We start from the raw sequence: 17881 nt of genomic DNA on the forward strand, positions 1-17881 counted from the left end.
TGTTTTACAATATATACCTAGATTCAGATTTAAATCTTTCTTCAGAAGCAGCTCCTTAAGGGATTACTTTTATTGCACTTGATTGAGATCCCTCTTGCTCTTAAGAAACTTCCAACATCTTTGCTAGAGTCGTGCACCATGCTTAAAGAGGCAGGACCATGGTAGCAGGGTTATCATATATCCTCCTTGTGTATGTAGGTCTGATTACTCATCATTATAGCATTTTGTTCTCATTATATAGCAAACTTTCCTCATGCTGCCATTTCTTTACATCCAGAAGGCTCTTTCCACTGCAATTCTGTGATTGCAATAAGCATTCTTTTTCCTCAATCCTGTCTATAAATGGCCTTCTTGGGCAATTTTAACAGTTTTCTGTATCTGATTTTGGTTGCTCCCAGTTTATTGGCAGTGATCTGAGACCTCTCCATGAGGGAGGAAGATAAAGGACTCACCACCTGCAGGGCTGGCAGGATGATTCCAAACAGCACTCTGGGGAAGCAGGTTAAAATATATCAGGAAGAAGCATAAGGGCTCACATCTTAACAAAAGGCCAAAAATAAATGGGTTTCTTCTTCCTTTACTATGCTGTGATGGCAGAAAAGGAGCATGAGAAACTTCTAATTTCTTTTTCTTTGAAGGGTTAGTTCCTTTCAAAGCAAAACCACATTGTCTGTGCCTTCACAGGGTTAACAGGATTCTGCTCTCAGACCTGCTGAATGCCTGAGACAGCTTGAAGTCTGACACTGCCAAGGGCTTGAGAAGCTGGATCTCAACAAAATATCCTGCTAAACAAACATTACCAAAGGCTGGTAAGCAGCAGAGTGGCTCGAAACATCAGGCACACGTCATTCCTGATGTTGGAATAACGTCCTCTGAACCTGTGATGTCATTACCCCACTGCAATCCACAGAGCTCTGCAAGTCAGCGTGAGATCAAATGCTGTCAGAGCAGCAGAACATCCATCGACAGACAGAGTGACATTTAGTGAAGAGGTTCAGCTGTGTTGTCACCACAGCAATTGCATTTTTCATCTGTGACGCTCCTCTCTGTGCAGCTAAGGCTTGGAAGAGCACAGATAACTTGCCATGAGTTTACTCACCTATCTGGTTTTCAATTCATGTTGTACCTTCTGCAGATTGTTCCCATGCAGAGGAAGGGGGGGAAAAGGGCATTTTTCAAACTTTTAGAAAACACCAATAGTCACATGTGCAGTTATTTTGAGCAGACTCTGCTGTTTGGGAAACCAGGGCTTCTAAAGCAGCCAAAGGAAGGGTTAGTGACTCCCACTGTACTAATCTTCAGTCCCCTCTAGTAGAAAACAATTAGGAGATGTGACATTTAGTAGTACAGATAAAGTGGTACAAGCTCCGACCTAGATAAAGTTACAGAGATACAAAAGCATTTCTTCCAGGGTAGTCACTGTCTTGGCAGGTGAACAGTTGATATGAAGGAACTGCCATTTCTTCTACCCTCTTCTTTGCTTCTCATTCTCTGTCCCCTCATGATCAAGATAAGAAACCACCCAGATGGACTCAAGTATTCCTGCTTCTACATCTTTGCAATCATAGACTCCTTTATATCAGTCGCAGAATTTATTGTACCCTTCTCTGAAAAAAAAAAAGCACTCCCAAACACATCTTCTGACTCTGGCTCCCTGTAGTTTTGGCCAAGGCTATTTGCCCTGAAGACACTCTAATTTTCCACCAGCTTTATTAACTGAAACCTGTCTTCAGTGATCTAACAGCCAAAGCAATTGGAGCCCATCATAATTTCCCCTATTACATCATATATAGACCAAGCAGTGAATCAATTTGATTTACAGATAGAATTCATCAAAGGGGTACATGTATTTAATTAAAAAAAACCCCACCAAACACAAAAACCAACAACCCAAACATTTTGTTCAAATGCTTTGGACTGAGCATATCTTACCAAACATAAGATCTTTTAATTTCTGTTGCTCTTATTCCCAAGACAGACTTGAAAACACAAACAAAAAGAGATTTCTCAATTTTCCTTCACAATTTTTAAGTGTGTTCTGTCAGTTGGCTTTGAAAAACTGAAATAATGCAACCAAAGCAATTCTGTGAAGGAAGAAGTTCAATTCTGATGGAGAAAGCATTTAAGGGAGTTGAAACCAAGATAGTGAATGGAAATAAGGCTGAGGGAGCTGGGGCTCTTTAGCTTGGAGGAGACTGAGGGGTGACCTCATTAATGTTTACAAATACAGAAAGGGTGGGTGTCAGGAGGATGAAGCCAGGCTGTTCTCAGTGATGGCCAATGATAGGACAAGGGGCAATGGGTACAAACTGGAACACAAGAGGTTCCAAAAAAATACAAGGAAGAATTTCTTCCCTATTGAGGTGAGGGAGCACTGGAAGGGGCTGCCCAGATGGGTTGTTGAGTCTGGGGACATTCCAAACCCACCTGGATGAGTTCCTGTGTGACCTACTCTAGGTAGTCCTGCTCTGGCAGGGGAGTTGGACTGGATGATCTTTCGAGGTCCCTTCCAACCCTTAAGATTCTGTGATTCAGTCCTGTTCTCTTTTACACTGAGCCAGGTCTAACTTGAGTTGCATTTATCACCACACTTCGAAGACAGAAGAGCTGAGCTAAAACGTGAAGGTCAAAGTTTTGTAACATTGTTCAGGGTTGTCTATGGAAGGATTTGCTGGGGTTGCAGTATCAGGATAATTACACAGCTGGAGCCAGGCCCGTCTAACTTATTGGGCTGGCACTTTCACATGAAGCCACCTCATCCTTTTTGTTCCTAATACCAACTTTTATCTCAAAGAAGCAAGCACACACCAGGAGTGTAGAGACTGTCAGCAAGTTTCCCCACCAAAGCAAAACCAGAGGCATTTCTCATGGGAATGCTGTTGCTTGGACAGTTTCTGCTGGCTGGAAGTCAGGGATTTTAGGAACTTGAGCCTAAGAGATATTAAACTGAGACCTCACTTTCACATGTAAATAAATATCCCTTTCCTAAAGAGACAGAGCTTCAGCTCAGTTAGGGCTTCCATCTCTCCTAATCAAGCTGTTGGACTATTCCTAAAACTCACTGCTCTTACACTTAAAAGTCTTTTTATTTTCAATCCAAACTTACTCAAATGTGTGTTTGTTCTCATACAGTAACGTCCTTGATGCAGTCCTCCCTGTTTCTCTTTCCTACTCCCATAGATTAATAAACACCCTTTTTCTGAAGGATGAATAAACCAGCCACTGCTAGTCTGTTGCATTAGACAGTTTCCTTTTCCTGGCATTTTGCACCTTTCCAGCTTGAGTTCCATTTTCTCATACATCAACAACCCACATTTAGATACAGAAACACAGAAATTCAACGCTCCATTTGTACAGACTTTGAATAGTATTTCATACAATTTTACACAGAACTTGTAGACAGCACTGAGACAAAACCTGAAATAAAGTGCTGCATCTCAAACCTACCTGTCTTGGGTTTGCAGTACTAAAAATCCATAGGATCTTATTTTGGCTCACACTGGTGAAAATAGAGTAATTCTTCTTGGTGCCTACAGGCTCATAGCAAAATAACTCAAGTACACATGAGTGCATGCTCTAACTAGAGACCAGTGTCTGAGCTAAACTCAGATGGATGCTAAAACGAAACTTTCCATATTCTGCAAGCATCTCTCCAATAAATGACCCATGAAAAGCAGTATGAGGTTCATTTGCTTTACTGAGTCTTGAAGTTGACAGGCATAGCCCAATTAGTTCTTCTCAAACTGGCTCAGGTCAATCTCCTCAAAACATTTCCAGTTCCCAACAAATCCTTCTGCTGAGACCAATCTGAGATCTTTCACCTCCCTTCTTATTTCTCCATTGTTTACAGACATCTACCTTTTCCACGTCAGCCCTGATAACATGGAGCAGTAAGACTGCAGGAGGCAGTAGAGTGAGACACCATTTAATGCACCTGACTAGGCATAATCAGACATCTATCACTTCAGTTGTCTATTGTCAGCCAACAGGAACAATCAAACTGAGTGGCAAGACATGGGCAGCCACTTATCAAAACTTCTTTAAACATCTACCTCTCACCATTTCTCCTTTGCTGGGTGGAAAATAGTGCCCTACTATGTTAATTTAATATCATAGCCAAATGTATTTTATTTCACAGAATCACAGAATGGTAGGTGTTGGAAAGGACCTCTAGAGATCATCTAGTCCAACTCCTCTGCTCAACCAGGTCTGCTTAGATTAGGTCAGTCAGGAACACATCCAGGCAGGTTTGGAAACCGTCAGAGAAGGAGACTCCACACCCTCCCTGGGCAGCCTGTGCCAGGGCTCCCTCACCTCAACACTGAAATAGTTTTTCCTTAAGTTTAAGTGGAACTTTCTGAGTTCCAGCTTTTGTCAATTACTCCTTGTCCTATCACTGGACACTACAGAAACAAAAGTGCTCTTGACATACACCTTTCAAATACTTGTAAGTATTAATGAGGTCCCCCCTCAGCCTCCTCCAGGCTGAACAGCCCCAGGTCCCACAGCTCCAGTCCCCTGATCATTTTGGTGGCCCTGTGCTGGACTCTCTCCAGAAGTTCTCTGTCCCTCCTAAGCTGGGGAGCCCAGAACTGTACACAGGACTCCAGATGAGGCCTCAGCAGGACAGAGTACATTGGGGAGAAGAACCTCCCTTGACCTGCTGCCACACTCTTCTTGATGCATCCCAGGATGCCATTGGCCTTCTTGGCCATGAGGGCACATTGCTGGCTCATGTTCAGTTTATTACCAACCAGCACTCCCAGGTCTCTCTCTGCAGAGCTGCTCTCCAGTAGGTCACCCCCAACCTGTACTGGTGCATGGGGTTTTTCCTCCCAACATGTAGGACTCTGCACGTGTCCATTATTCATCCCTGAATTCCTCCATACAGATAGCTCATGAAATCAGATTGTCAAAATACTTCATGTGACATTTCTGAGCAGTCATAACCATCATTGTTAAAGTTTTTATACCTGAGAACTTCCATAGTGGTCCAAGATGCCACAGTGGCAGGGGCCATATAAATAACACAGAATAACTTGAGATGGTCCCTGACTAATCACAATTCTCCCCTGACATTGGGAACTACCATCTGCACTTTCCAGATGTGGATATCAGAGAGGGAAAGGACCTAGTCATGAAGAATACAGAATCAGACCAAGAGTCTGACACCATCCCCCATGTGATGAAGAAAATCTGTTCAACAAGGGGCAAAACCTACTAGAAGGATTACTTAAAACTGCTTTGGACAAATCCCTGACTAACATCCTCCAGAATCATTCCTGTGGTGATATAAGTCTCTTTTTCATCATCACTTGCAAGCTTAGAAGCTAATATAAATAAGGAGCAGCACTGCTGAGGGTCCACTAGAGTTCCTATCTATGAGACATACCAACTCTCCATTGCTTTACCCCTCTCATCCATTCCTTGTACCTCCAATGTGGCATTGTCTCACTTGTTAGTTTGGGACTGGAGCTGCAAACACATACAATCATAGAATGGTAGGGGTTGGAAGGAACCTTGAGAGATCATCTAGACACATGTTGAAGCTTGGACTCTCAGAAAAGATCTTAGCAAAGTTTTGTGGAAGTCAAGTTTCCTCAACTCCACATCTCAGGAAATCCATCTGTATAATGATGTGGTAGGGTTGACTTTGGCAGGACACATCAAGCCACTCTATGACCTCCCCATCTTCAGCTGGACATGGAGTGAAAACAGGATGAAAAAGCCTGTGGCTTGAGATAAGGACAGGGAGATTGCACAGCAGTTACCATCGTAGAATCACAGATGGGTAGGGACTTATGAAGATCATCTAGTCCAGTCATGGGCAACACACACTTACCTTGGGGAAACTTAATTTAATTTATTGCCAATTAACAGGGTAAGATAGTGAGGGGAAAAAGAACAAAACTAAAACCCCTTTCCCCCAACTCCTCCCTTCTTCCCAGGCTCAACTTCACTCCCAACTTCACTTCTTCACTCCCAACTCTTCTATCGCCTCCTCCTCTCCCTACTCACTGCAGGGAGGGTGGGAATGGGGGTTGTGGTCAACCCATAACACTTCATATCTACCACTCCTTCCTCCTCATGTTCTTCCTCTTCTCCAGTGTGGGATCACTCCCAAGGGATATAGTTCTTCACAAACTGCTTCAACCTCATAACCAGTCTTCATCATGGGGTATAGTCCTTCAGGAACAGACTGTTCCAGCATAGGTCCTCTGCAGGGCCACAGGTCCTGCCAGAAAACCTGTTCTTCCATGCCCTCTCCCTTCTTCTGCCCACATCCATTCCTCTTTTCCCCCTGCTCTACTATGTCACTCTCACGCCGTTCTCATGTGTTTACTCGTTCATTTGCTGTTACTGCCTTTTTGGGGGACTGCCTTTTTTGGGGGGGGTCCTATTTCCCTCCTTCTCTCTTTCCCACTTTCATTCTCATCTCTTCCCCTCTTCACTCTCCTCTGTCCTGACTATGGCAAACTAAACCTTTGGCAATGCACAACAGTCACAGGAATTTCGTAGCCTACAACCACCCTATGCAACCATTGTTCTGTGTCCATAACTGCTAACTATAAACCATCAGCCTTATCTTTGCAGTCAGGATAAATCCTGGTGTGGCGCATTATAAAATTAGCCATCCACAACAAAGCTATTGGTCTTAAGTTTTCACAAGAACCCAATTAAAATGCTATTTGCACAGCCAAGCTAGAGCAAAGCTAAGAGGAGACAGACATTGTGAAGTTATTAGATTAGGAGGTAAAACAACTACTTGGTTAGATCAAGCATTCAACCACATTGTGTTTCAGAGGTAATACAGGCAATATGAAACCTCTTGGGCACTTTCCCTTCCCTCCCAGCCATGCCACAGGGAAGTACATCCAATAACAGCAAATGAGAAAAGTTGCTACCAGACCTCTAGCCTGGGTTTGCTTGGAAGGTAACCTGTGCCACACCAGCAACAAGGTTAATTTGGTGGGGACTCCAGAGCATGCACACAGCCTGCAGTCTTTCCTAATTAAACTCACACGCACACATCATAATCAGAGCCACTCCCTCACCCCAGGGCTGGATCTTCAGCTTGTAGAAGTCAGCAGAATGCCCCAGAGGAGCTACTTTAGATTTATGTTGGCTCAAAATGCAGTCCCAGAGCCTCTGTGTGTACAAGAGGATTTGTTAGCATAGCTGGTGAGTATTTGGGTTTAAAGAAGCCTTGCTCACACACAGGTTGTCATTGTGCAGATCCATCAGCAGCAGTCCCAAGCCTTACCTCTTCTTCAAATCAGCTTTTGATTAACTGATTTGGTGAATCAATGCTCTGGTTGTCCACAAGCTCCATCCTGCTGGGGTAGTTTCTCCCCACTCAGAGATATGGTTCAAAGGAAACAAAACTAAGCCAATTTGCTGAGCATGCCCTACTTCTTCATAAGAGAGGTCCCCCAAATCCCTGCATTTAGCTTGATTTTGGAAGAAAGCTGTCAAACACAGAACAGTTCCAACCCATTCTTTTTTTAACCCCACAACCTGTGATGTGGTTTGCTCCCATGACATGTGCAGCCCTCCTTAAACATCTATGCCATGTCAAAAGGTAGGCATCAATACTGCTGTTAGGGAACCAAGGATCCTAATGTGGTGGTTTTTTAGAGGAAAGGCTGTAAAAGACACTGGCTTAAGGGTAAGATCTGTAGTCCTTTGAAGCCTGTCAAGGCCAAGTGTCCTAGGCACTCAAATAATTACACAGTGATAATGTGTCCTCTGGGAAACAGGTTCAACTTCTGAGGATCAACACAGGTTTGACATGTGAATCCTACTCAGCACAGCTCTGTTCCTCCAGCCACCTGCAGCCAAAGGAGCAAACTGGCTTAACTTACTGCCATTTAAAAACCCATGCTGGCCCTCAATTTATCTCCATCAAGAGGAAAAAAGATACCCAAGCTCCTCAAATGAAAAGCCCTGCAGGATTTTGCCTCTGCAAATGCGAGATGGAGATTTGACAATAAAGAAGACATTTCATTTGTCTTATTAGTGGCTGACTACTGTGGAAGGTGTTCAATCAATTAGACTGATCTTGGACTCCTGAATTATTGATAGAGAGAGCTGGATTAAACTCTCAAATGCTTTTAGCTTAATTGTCCATCCCATCATTGCTTCATTTTCCTTTTCTCATGCATAGAAGTTTTTGTTGTTGTTTTGGTTTTTTTAACTACAGCAGCTTGCCAGCAGCCGACCCTGTCACTTGCTGCTCTTGCCAGTGCTGTCGATGCTGACCTAGGCTGAGTGCAGCAGGCAGGCGATGCCAAGGTGGTTCTGGCATCCTCTAGAGACCAAGTGGGACTCAGGGAGGGGAGAGCAGTGGCTTCCTACTTTGAGAGACAAATGCATGGGGAATCAGGGGTGTCCTTCTTCCACCTCCAGCCCATTCTACACATTTTATAACTCTCAGACCCTTTCCATCCTTTCCTTTTTAAACGTCTGCTCTCCTTTGCTTTGTGCCCCCTTTCCTTCCCTCTCCTTGTGTGTAGAAACATGATACAACACAGAGGTGGAACTCCTCATTTTGGCCAGTATACCATCTACACTGTCTTTTGGGTACCCAAATGGTCCTCCTTATCCCATCCTGACCACCACAGTTCTAATCAAACCCTCTTAACTTTCCTCTATTCATCCTCAATTCCTTTCAGCCTCTTCTCATGTCCCCCTGCTGATCATCACTTCTCAGCTCTTACACCCTCTCCCCCACTTTCCAGACTGCACTCATCCTCTCACTTGTAACCAAGAGTGTAAATATCATCAGGATTCGGGACCACAAACCAAATAGTGAAATGCATTCAGCAGAGATAACGAGTGTCATCACATGCAGGGCGTTGAGTAATCCAGCATGCACACAAGCCCCAAAATCCACTGACCTTCATTGTTTAACTCTCAATGATGTACCAGGACATTAGCTGAGACAGATTCACTGGATGGGAGTGTGCTCCATATTTTATAGGCTAAGCATATCCTGAATGTCTTTAAAGTGTAGTTCCCTGTGACTCTTTTGCAGGCTAACCAAAAGCAGAGACAAGCACAAATGGATTTATAATGACATGGGAGCTATCTCACAGCAAGAGAGGGAAAAGAGAAAGGAAAAAAAGCAAACTGAGATGGGAAAGGGTATGAAAAAGAGATGAAATTGACAGAGAGAAGGGGTGAGAAAGGAGAAAGGATATGAGAAAAAGAGAAGGAAAAAGACATGAGGAAAACTTGCACATGGAAAATGGCAGATCTGCAATGTGGATGCTTGGAAGAACAAGAACTCCTGGTGCCAGATGTGGAACAGGGTATTTCTGTGATAACAAGGACGTGATACAATCAGTACATGGTACTGGAGGATATGATCTGAGAGAGAAAGAAAAGCTGTACAGGAGAACTGCAGTGCAGGTGAATAACACAGTAGCTCATACGTAGTTAAAAAATGAGCCCATGGTTATAAGAGGATCCAGCTGAACACAATTCATTTTCTAGGAAGTTGTTAGAGATCTCTGCCATTGGATCTGGACGTGACAAGAGATCTCCGGGAAATTATTAGAGAGCTAAATAACACTGGGAAATGTGTCATTTTGCAATTTGCTAGATGGCAAGTGCAGAATCGCTGTTACTAACAATACCTGGGCTCAGTCCTTCCTGCATGGAACAGACAATAGATTTTTTTCCCCCCTCTGAAATAGCACCAGCACAAAGCAATTCTATTTTATACTTGGTCTAGAGGAACAGTGTAGAAGAGTGTGGGCAGCAGGTCAAGGGAGGTTCTGCTCCCCCTCTGCTCTGCCTTGGTGAGGCCTCATCTGGAGTCCTGTGTCCAGTTCTGGGCTCCCCAGCTCAGGAGGGACAGGGGATGATCAGGGGACTGGAACACCTTTCATATGAGGAAAGGCTGTGGGAACTGGGGCTGTTTAGTCTGGAGAAGAGGAGACTGAGGGGAGATCTTATTAACAAATATCTAAAGGGTGGGTGTCAGGAGGTTGGGACATCCCTTTTTTCTACGGTATCTAGCAACAGGACAAGGGGTGATGGGATGAAGCTGGAACACAAAAAGTTCCACTTAAATATAAGAAAAAGCTATTTCACTGTTTCAGTGAGGGAGCCCTGGTACAGGCTGCCCAGAGGGGTTGTGGAGACTCCGTCCTTGGAGGTCTTCAAGACCTGCCTGGACATGTTCCTATGTGACCTGATCTAAGTGACCCTGCTTCTGCAGGGGGGTTGCACTAGATGATCTCTAAAGGTCCCTTCCAACCCCTGGAATTCTAAAAAAATGATTTTAAACAGTGATGACACTATGGACTGTGTCTGACCAAGGGTTCACCAGGACTGTTTAAATTAACAGGAAGGATAAGCAAAAGCAGTTATCCACATCCTTAACATCCAAAGTACAGTCATGAAAAACTGAAGACAACAGAAAGTGCGTCAGGGATGATAAAAAAAGCAGCTTGAAATTTCTCTATGAGAAATGCATGCAGAGTATCAGGATTAGATTACAATAATGCTTATTGCAATAGATCTGGCAGCTTATTGCAAGACTACAGTAACACTGCAAGGGAAGAACTGACAGGGGTATTTTGAAGGAATGGGACAAGTACAAATCAAGAAATCCAGGTCTGCTGTGTAGAAACACAGGGGTAAGATGAGAACTGCCTGATGAACCTCAAAACAAACAGAAGAGGATCTATAAGGAAGAAGGCAGCTAGGGAATAAGGGTAGGATGAGGATGAGCCATACATAAGAAGAATATGTTGCTTTGGTTTTCAGAAGAAGGGAGGTTATTTAATGCTCAGGCAAAGTCCAGATAGAGACCAGTAACTGAGATAGAGAACAAGTCCTCAACAACTCCTCACATCCTTAAATGTAGAAATCAACTATTCCTCTATCAGAATTAGTACATTAAATAGAGCAGAAAAAAATTTGCAGGTGTTGTTCCTTGTTGCACTCCAGTGAGATTAATTAATGTGCCCCACAGGGAATCCTTCATTAAAAGGAGAAATGCTGAAGGATTAAATAAAACATGTCACCACATTGTGTGGGATGTGAGAAGACAGGCTGAGAAAGAGTTAATGGCTGTGCTTTATTACTGTGGTTAAGGAGACGTCTGTGGCAGCTTCTGAGCAAGACAAGTAGTACAATAACAGGTAAGCAAAGAAGTATCAGAGGAAGGAGCGGCTGAGGTGGGGGCAGAGATCCACAGATCTCAGCAGGCTGCAGATGTGGGATGGTGGCCAGGCAACTGGCAGAGACACCAAAGCCAAAGCCTTCCTGGAGAGAGGTCCCGTCTCTGCAAGCACACGTGGAGCTCCTCGTGGTGGGGCTGATCTTAACGAACGTTTCCATTCCTGACAGAAGTGAGATGCCAGTGATAGAATATTTCTGTTAGAAAGGACCTACAATGAGCATCTAGTCCAACTGCCTGACCAATTCAGGGCTGACCAAAAGTTAAAGCATATTTCTCAGGGCAAATTGTTCAAACGACTCAAACACCAACAGGCTTGAGGCATGAACCACCCCTCTAGGAAGCCTGTTCCAGTGTTTGACTATCCTCTTGGAAAAGAAAGGCTTCTTAATGTTCAATCTAAGCCTCTCCTGGCACAGCTTTGAATCAGTCCCATGTGTCTTACCACTGGATATCAGGGAAAAGAGATCAGCACCTCCTTCTCCCTCTCCTCAAGAAGCTGCAGAGAGCAATGAGGTCACCTCTCAGCCTCCTTTTCTCTAAACTTGACAAACCTCAGCCACTCCTCACAAGAATCCTTCCAGTCCTTTCACCAGCTTTATTGCCAGCTAGCATGTCATGAATACATGCACAATAAAGGAGGGGCCACCAGGAACTAAAATAGGAGCACTGGGAAGGTTTGTATGGTCACCAAGCACCCCTGGCAGTACAGGAGGTGAATGTCTTTGGGGGCATAGAGTGCCAGCCCCTTTCCAGGGCACTGGGAAAGACATAAAACACAAGGAACACAGAGTCCTGGAAAGGTCTCTATCTCCCCAAACATGGAACACAAAACTGGCCAGCAGAACAGCCAGCAGAAACAAAGTGTACAGAAATGAGGAGATGCTTTGCTTCCACTGAAGCACCCCAGAGAATGATTTCATTCACAATAAATTTCCTTTCTCAACAGTGACCATCACAAGGGGCTGGGCTGTTCTTCCATTTAATTCCCCTGATTGACGTTAGTTCCAATTTAACACGTTCCAAGTGGAGAACTGAGTCCAAATTTCCTTTGCTGCTGCTTCACTGCATCCCCCTGTCTAAGCTTTTCTCTGTCTGGGTCTGACATTGTGCTAGGGCACATTCTGAGAGATTCAGCCTTATACTCTACTGTCCTTGGCCACTGCCTTGGGCCAAGGAACATGCAGTGCCTTGGCCACCAAGACACTTTACCACTCTCCAGAAAGAGGTGCTACACAGCCTCAGTAACCTGGAGATGCTGAAAACACCTGGATGGTCCCAATCTGAGTACAAAGCAGCAGGTCCAGCCCCAGGCAACATCACTAGATCTGGGTTGGCCTCAGGCTTTCACAGCCCACTTCCAATCCCAAGGGCTGGCAAGATGCTGGTGCATGGCTAGGTCTCAGATCCCAGCATGTTCCCAAGTCCATACCTTGTTTGTGGCAGAAGAGCAAAGAGATGCTAATTGCTAGGTCACACTACAACTCCTAGCACAGTCTCTGCATTCTGGATTTAAGATGCTCAGACATTAATTAAGAAGGCATACCTCTCTGTGGGACTAAAGCCATTTGAAATGATTATGGTGTAGTATATCAAGATACAGGAAACAAAGGGGAACCTGAATGAATTAATGCACGTTTGGGGAAAAAAACAGGGGTTTAAATTGACTTTTAAAGAAAATTAACTACTTTCCCTAGTGAATACAATTCCCCTCTAACTGGCTTGGAGTTGAATAAGCTTGCATCATGGGGAGATACACACACAAACATACATCTTTTTCAGCCATTAACATGCAAGCTGCAGCTCTGATCTTGACACAGTACTCCAGGAGAGGCCAGTAAAGGATCCCTCTGCAACTAGCAATACCAGCTATAGTTTTGCTCAAACACATGGTGAAAACACATGACAGTGCAGTCCCTAACAATGCACCTCATTACAATGCAGTATTAGCACCCCAGACACTGACATTCACTTGCTTACCCTGAGATCCCACAAAGAAGTCTCCTGATACAGAAGCAAACTCCTCAGCATTGTGCTCAAAGTGTCTGTGCAACCACACAGGAGAGGTTTTCTTACACAGAGCTACTGCCAAGCATTTTCCAACACATTTCTTCATATTACTTAAGCTATTATCATGATCCAAGGCATTTTCTGGGGACCACAGAACAGCTGAAACTACCAAGCAGACTATTAACCCCAGACTGTTGTTACCTGCCAACTTAAACATCACAGCACACAAGTCCCCCTACATCCCTGGTCAGGGTCTCCAGCTGCTAGCACAGTATAGATAAATACTACAAAAACTCCTTTTGCACAAGTAAACACAGAGAAAAGAGGAGCCCTCCTGGAATGCTGGCATAAGCAGACTTGTGCCATAAACAGAAGCCACTTGGGACTGCACTGTGCTGTGCTCTTTCAGCTCGATCGTCCATGTTTGGGATGAGAAAGAGGAGTTTGATAAAGTAACAGGGGCTGAGATGAAGTTTGCTGCTGCCAGCCTTGGAACTTACACTCACCCTCAAACTAGCAGAGTGGAAATATCAGACAAATTAATTACCTGCACCGCTCAATGAGGATTTTATGATATCCCCTGTGCCCCTCAGAGAAGTGCTTAGTATACTCTGGGGTCTTGAGACACATTCATTTCCATTTCTAATTCCTTTTTATTCACCATCCATCTCCTGGCTGCTACGCTCCTCCTCCCCTTTTCACACAAGCCAAGACCTTTCCTCTCCAGAGTATTCTTCACAAAAAATACCCCCACTGAGCCCCAGCTGGTTGCTCTGAGCTTCCTTAGCATACCTAAGCTAGAGTGTAGCTTCTCAAACTAGCCCTTCAGCTCCTCCATCACCTCAAACAACCCTGCACCTACTTCTACTAGAGCACCCAGTAAAGGCTGCTTGCAGCTCCCTTTTCAACAGAGACATGGTTTATTGTCCCCTAAGTAGCCCTTCACAGTTCCCCTTCTCAATCAGCACTGGGTAATGGTTTCCTGGGGACCATAATACTTAGCAGCATGGTAATTGAATGATATTATTAACAGCAGCAGCATCTGTGTTGTCTGTTTAATTAACTGGAGAGCAAATGAGGCCCTAAGAGTCATTAGTCTGATCCTTTATTGTTTTCCTAATGATCTGCAGCTTCTCTTATTTGATTATTGGCTAAGGATCCCCTTTACCAAAAAATGCACTTTTAATAAAATAATAACAAAACAACTCTCTGTACTCCTGAATGACACATATTGCTTCTCTCAAGCTGCAGATTAGATAATAGCAAACTTCTACTCTAAATACTCCAAACACACTACTCTAAATATTCCAAATACACCATCTCTACCACTCCTTGAGTAGCATAAGGGAAATAGGAGACACCAGCCTACCATTCAAAGAAACAAAGAACAAAGCTGCAATAAAAACTGTATTGCTACAGAGCTGGTAAGTGATAAAAGCAAAGCTCACCCTGCTATCAATCACGGGAGTGTTGTCAGGGCTGGAGGAGACAAGACCACCTTTAGAGACTGCTGGCCACCAAGGAAGAGCTACAGTAACCCAGCACTGATGATTACAGCATTTCATTCCATCTCAGCACTGAAAATGAGATGGGGAGCAAACAGAGAAGACATCCTCTCCATTCCTAATTGGCTGAATTTATGAGCACTCCAGCAGCAACTCCCATGTCCACCTAGGAGCTTCTTGCAAAGCTGGGGTACAGTGATTTTCTGTGGCCACTACCAAAACCTAGCCACACAAACCCATTACGCTGGGACAGCCACTCCACAGCAGCTCAGCCCCACTGTGCAAGCAGTCAGGCAACTCTGCAACTCTGCTGTTGTGCATGAGATGGATGGGGATCTGGAGCCACCCCTCCCTCCACACCTATTTAACAGCCATCCTGCTCAGCTGTTTGGGCTGAGGTTCATCGCTTGACAGCTGGTTATTCACTTCTCTCCAAGGGGCATATGGAAATTTCCATGAAGATGATCCCAACTGCAGTAGCTGAGCTCATCAGGAAGCACAGGCCGTTGGCATTAACCCATTTAGGAAAAATCCCACCTCAGACAGGAAGGAGATCTTGCTGTTTTCAGGCCTAAGATACTTGCCCTCGCTAAGTTAAGCAGTAAAGACTGACAGATCTACTCATATATCTATCTGGGGATACACCACTGTGTGCTATGTATCTTCTTCAATGGCCAGTCCTGGAAGCCTTAACACTGCATAACTTTCTTTAACCTAATCATGTGTGGCTGCTTAAACCCCTGGTTTGGTAGCCACCAATGATCACACTGCAGCTTGCATCTGAGCTGCCAACTGTATGTATGTCAAAGCTTGTCTCTGCACTAACATCATGCCAGTACCTTTGTATGCTCATGGACTTGGAGGCAATGCCTCTCCAGGTACTAACCTGGAGACCACTGTGCACAAATACAGGATAACAGGGTGACACACTTGCTGGATGAAGGAAAAGCTGTGGATGTTGTTTACCTTACTTTAGTAAGGCACTTGACACTGTTTCCCACAGCATTCTCTTTAGAGAAATTGGCTGTTCTTGGCTTGGATGGGCAGACACTTTCCTGGGTGAAAAACTGGTTAGATGGTCAGGTCCAAAGAGCTGTGATCAATGGAATTAAATCCAGTTGGCAGCCAGACACGAGTGGTGTCCCCCAGGGCTCAGTACTGGGGTCACTCCTGTTTAACATCTTTATTAATGATCTGGATGAGGGAATGGAGTGCACCCTTAGTAAGTTTGCAGATGACACCAAGCTGGGTGGAAGTGCTGATCTGCTTGAGGGTAGGGAATCTCTACAGAGATCTAGATAGGATAGGAGGTTTCCAAACCCAGTTGGACACATTCCCATGTCCCCTGATCAAGGGGAACCTGCTTTAGCAGGGGGTTGGGCTGGATAATCCCTTCCAACCCCCATCATTCAGGGCCTCTGTGATTCTGTGAAGTTCATGCTCTCTGTTTTGTTCCAAGTCCCAAATGCATCTCACAGCGTAACATCATCAGTACCAAGAGGTCAAAGCGTATGGACATGAGACATTAGGACCAAGGCTGAGGCTTTGAGAGGAATTATGGAGGGAGAGCTGCCTGTAACTCCATGATTTCAACACAAAATCCTTCATTGCCTACTTATCTGAGTTGTCATTCAGGAGAAAAACAACCCCCTTTTGTCCTGTGACGGCTTCATTCAGTTCAGTAGCACGTTCCATGGACTAACTATAAATACAGAAAGAAGAATGAGCAGAACTGGCTCCCAGGGCTTTAAAGAGATTGGGGAAATGACTGTGTCTTGTATGTGATGCTAAGAATAAACAGGAACTTTGAAATGAGCAAGGAAAGTAAAGAAAATGCAATGTTTCTTCTCACCACTGGACTTCTCTGTCCCAGGACAAATTCACAATTGCTCCAAAACTTGCAGACTTAAAAGCATTGTAGTTCTCTGGACATTTCTTCAGAGCTCTAGACTGACTCTTCTCTGGATCAACTTCTTACCTAGAGACCAGCTACTTAGCAAGTACAGATGTCCCTGAGTTGTTGAAATTCTGCTATACTTCCAACATGAGGAGAGCCTTATTTGTCACCCCTGACTTGCTGTCATTCCCTCCCTCCCTGGATCCTGATGCAACAGCTGTTGGCAGCCTCATGCTCACTGCATGGATGAAAAATAAATGAATGAACACATGACCTTCGTGTCTTCCTGTAAATCTTGAACACAGCAGCTCCTTCACACTAGGTGTAACAAGTACAATAGGAAGTCAAAATCCTGCTGTCTCCTGGATAAGATCGCCAGTGTGATTGCTGAAAGGAACTCAGACATCTATCCTTTTGGGTCTGGAGAAACATCTACACATTCAGTTTTCTTTTTTTTAAAGCATTTAAAAAGGTCTCAAAAGTTGTGCTGAGAATCTGACAGGTACAATCTTTCTTGTGATTCAGCTGGAGATTAACCCTCTCCAAGATACAGCTTCTCAGCAGCACTTTATTACAAGCAGGTTCCAGTACTTACTGGAAATGGTTAAAAACCATAGAAGCTTCAGCAGTGGTATGCTTCAGAGAAAAGTCTAAATGATAAGAAATAATGGGTTTTTTTTCAAGTCAGCTGCTAAGCAAGGGACTACAGAGAGTCTTGGCCTTCCAAGTCTTCTCTTTACTACCTACTAGCTTAGGAATAGTGGTGCCTGTCTATCAATAAGTGAAAATGGCCGTGGGATCTCTGAACAGCAAGTACTCGACTTAAAAATGTTCCAATAAACCCTGCTGATTTGTGGTTTTCCCCATAAGAGTCTTCTTCAGGATAGCTGGTTGAGAAGCCATCCCACTGGGCAAAATATCCATGGGTTCTCAAAATGAAAGCTTCACGTGCATTCATATGTCTACAGACCTGCTCCCACATCACTCTTTCCTCCAGTGCTCATTGGCTTTCATCCCACCTATGCACTTACCTAGTTACAAAATGCTAAGTGCCACACATCTCCATGGGAGGTTATTCTCTAAGCTAACATATCTGACAGCAATTTTGTAATGTGCTCAACTCAAGATTTTGACCTTCCTTAAATTTCTCCCCCTTATTGCAAAGTGCTGAGCCCCTCGACAAAGCCAAATCATTGCCCTCTTTCTTCAGTTTTCACAACCATTAAATATTTGTAGCTAGGTAGCTTAAGCCCTTTTACTCATCCTTTGGACAAG

The 17881-nt window shown here is 44.2% G+C and overlaps 1 protein-coding gene across 1 annotated transcript in view; it reads right to left on the bottom strand.

The window, feature by feature from the left end:
- KCNK9 (potassium two pore domain channel subfamily K member 9) overlaps positions 1–17881 on the bottom strand; it is an 86368-nt gene that overhangs the window by 10463 nt on the left and 58024 nt on the right. The gene's annotated exons all lie outside the window — the stretch shown is intronic.

This window comes from Colius striatus, chromosome 4, assembly GCF_028858725.1.
Source record: "Colius striatus isolate bColStr4 chromosome 4, bColStr4.1.hap1, whole genome shotgun sequence".
In the NCBI taxonomy this organism is placed as follows: domain Eukaryota; kingdom Metazoa; phylum Chordata; class Aves; order Coliiformes; family Coliidae; genus Colius; species Colius striatus.